Raw genomic sequence first — 4,159 nt, 5'->3', positions numbered from 1 at the left:
TCAGAAGTCAACATGGGCAGAGGATCACCAATTCCCCCAATGCTGCGGTGAAAAATAGTGGAGCAATATCAGAAAGGAGTTTCCCAGAGAAAAATGGCAAAGAGTTTGAAGTTATCATCATCTACAGTGCATAATATCATCCAAAGATTCAGAGAATCTGGAATCATTTCTGTGTAAGGGTCAAGGCCAGAAAACCACACTGATGCCGTGATCTCCGGGCCCGTAGACGGCACTGCATCACATACAGGAATGCTACTGTAATGGAAATCACAACATGGGCTCAGGAATACTTCCAGAAAACATTGTCAGTGAACACAATACACCGTGCCATTTACCGCTGCCGGCTAAAGGTCTATTGGTCAAAAAAGAAGCGATATCTAAACATGATCCAGAAGCGCAGGTGTTTTCTCTGGGCCAAGGCTCATTTAAAATGGACTGTGGCAAAGTGGAAAACTGTTCTGTGGTCAGACGAATCAAAATTTTAAGTTATTTTTGGAAAACTGGGACGCCATGACATCCAGATTAAAGAGAACAAGGACAACCCAAGTTGTTATCAGCGCTCAGTTCAGAAGCTGCATCTCTGATGGTATGGGGTTGCATGAGTGTGTGTGGCATGGGCAGCTTACACATCTGGAAAGGCTCCATCAATGCTGAAAGGTAAATCCAAGTTCTAGAACAACATATGCTCCCATCCAGACGTCGTCTCTTTCAGGGAAGACCTTGCATTTTCCAACATGATAATGCCAAACCACATACTGCATCAATTACAACATCATGGCTGTGTAGAAGAAGGATCCGGGTACTGAAATGTCCAGCCTGCAGTCCAGATCTTTTTTGTCGCATCATAAAGAGGAAGACCTAATTGAGCAACTAAAGTATTAGACAAGAATGGGACAACATTCCTGTTCCTAAACTTGACCAACTTGTCTTCAGTCCCCAGACGTTTGCAGACTGTTATAAAAAGAAGAGGGGATGCCACACAGTAGTAAACATGGCCTTGTCCCAACTTTTTTTGAGATGTGTTGATGCCATGAAATTTAAAATCAACTTATTTTTCCCTTAAATTGATACCTTTTCTCAGTTTAAACATTTGATATGTCATCTATGTTGTATTCTGTTTTTATTCACAATTTCAAAATTTTTTGGGAATCGGGTTTTATATTTAGGCCTAATACGACCTTCTGTTTAAATGGTTAATAAAAATGATTTGTGATAGAAAATGACACTGATAGAATAATTTCTAGTGAGTGCAGGTTTGAAGTAAATTAATTTCATTTTTCAGATTTCAAAATTAAATAAAAAAAGATGTGGATGAAACCCTGATTTTATGCTTCACAAAAACAAAAAAGGCTTATTTAGGCTATTCATTTATTTTAGGTGAGAATTAAGAATAAAAATATTCTGCTGGCAGAATTTGGAAGAATACAAATCATTAAAGCACAAAGATCTGCATTTATCTTAAAGTAATTAGTTATTTTCCTACATAGCTGCTAAATATAATTTTTCACTTACTGCCTTTCCAACCTAAGGAAATAGGCAGCAGAACTCTGCTCACTTGTCGCCAATTCAGACGAGATCTGATAAAGCCATGGATTTACAGTAGGTACTAAGTGTATAGTTATTTCAACCCTGATACTACATCAATAATTTGATAACTGAAGAACGGCACACAGCAGTAGGTAAGCTAATGCTAGTTTAGACATAACACAAGGAATAAATTAATTTGTTTTATTTGTACAGATTGCAATGTAACTGTAAAATAATGTAAATATTTAACTTCGTAGTTCTGTGCATACAGTATTTGTTTACATGTGCACTAGAACTGTTTGTAAGTGTGTATTGCTACTAGAACTTACATTTCAAAGTACATCTGTGCAATAAAGGTGTTCTTTTCTATAAATTCAGTATAATAAAAGGGTGTAATATATTTAACTGATACAGTAATTGTCAGGTAAAATACTATTACAAACATTATTACAGTATATCAACCATTACCTTTTTAATTACATTGTTATCTTTAAATTTTTTAAATTTTTATATTGCAAAGCTAAATATACACTCTAAAAAATGTTGGGTTATTTTTTCTACCCAACCGCTGGGTTAAGCCTGTTGGGTCATTTTATTGGGTTATTTTCTCAGTGTTGGGTAGTTTTTACAGGGCTCTCAAGTTTTGAACTGAGTTCAGAGTGAGATTTTGCCCGCGGTCGCGATGTCGGCAGGGGTTTGATGGGGACGGGTGTCTGATCTCATAAATGACACATATTCTTACAAATAAAATAATATTTATTTAATTCAGCATTTATTTGTGTGTGTGTGTGAGAGAGAGAGAGAGAAAAAATGGTCAGTGCTGTTTATAGTAGGTGTTGGTAGCTGGTTTTGAGGCCAGGGGTTGGTGGCTCCCATTTGAATCACTGTGGTTCCAGGCCAGCCATTTTTCACAGTTCCATCAAGTGCTAAACTGTTCCTGGTTTTGGTCTTGTTTAATCCCACCATGGAGAAAACCCTCTCAGCATAGGTATTTGAATGAGCAAGCACTAACACTAATGCAGCTATTTTAGAAATCCTCCCTGCTTATGTCCCTCACACCTTGATGGACACAGGAGTTATCTTGTCTGCAGACTAAGCACCAGTAAAAAGAGCTGGTGGTTCCCATTGTGATGAATGGCGATCAGGTTGACCACTCCTTCTTAAAGGAACACCTACAGGTGGCTGCTCTACATAACCCTCTCTTTTTCCCTGTTTCCAGTGGGTTCTCCACTGTTTCCTCTATGGTCCTCCACAGTCTCTTCCATGCACCCATCCTCTACTGGCACCCTAACTCCCTCCCCTACTGTATTCTCCACAGCCTCCTCCTCTGACCTAGCCACCTTTTTAGGGAGCTGGGCCCGCATTCATAAAGATTCTAAGAATCCTCTCAGAAAACTCTTAATTTAGCTTAAAAACTTTTACGTAGGAGTCTTAGCTTAAAAGCGATTCGGGACCGATCTGAGAGCAACTCTTGAGTAAGGAAAAGACAAAAACGTTTATCTTAGTGAGGAGGCGGGGTTGAACCGGTTGCTATGTATGACACAATCTTTTGAAGACTCTGATTGGCTGGTTGTCCAAGAAGGAAAAAAAAGAGTGATTTTAAGTATAGGGTCTATTCTAATCCTCACTTTAAATTTACATGCGTAATTTTTCCTATTTGACCGTTCTCTCTCTCTCTCTCTCTCACACACACACACACACACACACACACACATTATATGTGTGTATATGAATTCTATTTTTTTATTTACCATGCTTTTAATTTCCTATAAGGTATTTGATTGGCTTAGAATGATAAAAATTGTTCCACTCTTTCCAATTACAGTGATTGCCGTCCTATGTAAGTGGCGGTTTGAGTGTTGGTTTTAATGTATCAAACATGGAATCAAAGCCAAGAAGAGCGAGAAAGCCAATCTGGACAGAGGAACAGTGTTTACTGTTAGCCCAGTTAGTGGATGAACACAAGGCCATTCTTAAAGGAAAATTCAGACACAGCAAGGGACAAGAAGCAGACATGGGAGCGTATAGGACAAACTATTAACGGTTCATTCCCCCTGCTTGTGTTCACCTATAAGCCTGCTATATTCATAAATGCAGTTTTTAGAGCCTGCAAGGTGGGAATCTCCAGTGGAAACTAAATGAACTGTGACACAATAAGATGTTCTGAAAGTGCTGTAATTGTTTGTGTGATCACTCTGCTTACAGAAGGTTGTGACAGACCCAAATCATCACTATTGCATTGTTGCATGTTCCCAGTTGCCAAATATCGTAATGTAGTGATTACTTTAATTTATATATTAAATTATATTATATTAAATTATTATATAATCTATACCGTCTTATTAACTCATTGTCATCCATTGTCTGCAACACATTTCTTCTGCCTCTTCATCTTTCTGCCATTTTCTCCTCTGCTAAAGAAACTCTTAAGCCTCTTAAAAGTCCTCGTCTGTGCTCATAACAAATTTTACCTTAAGACCTCTTTTAAGGGATAAGATGCTTTCTGAATTAATTTTTTCTTTACTAGGATTTTTTTCTTTAATTTTAAAAGTAAACGCCCACATTTCTAAGAATTTTCTTAGAATTTTGTCACTAGGAACTACTTTTTGCATTAAGATTCTTTATGAATACA

The sequence above is a fragment of the Carassius auratus genome, linkage group LG44F, assembly GCF_003368295.1.
Source record: "Carassius auratus strain Wakin linkage group LG44F, ASM336829v1, whole genome shotgun sequence".
In the NCBI taxonomy this organism is placed as follows: domain Eukaryota; kingdom Metazoa; phylum Chordata; class Actinopteri; order Cypriniformes; family Cyprinidae; genus Carassius; species Carassius auratus.
This window is presented reverse-complemented; position numbering follows the sequence as displayed.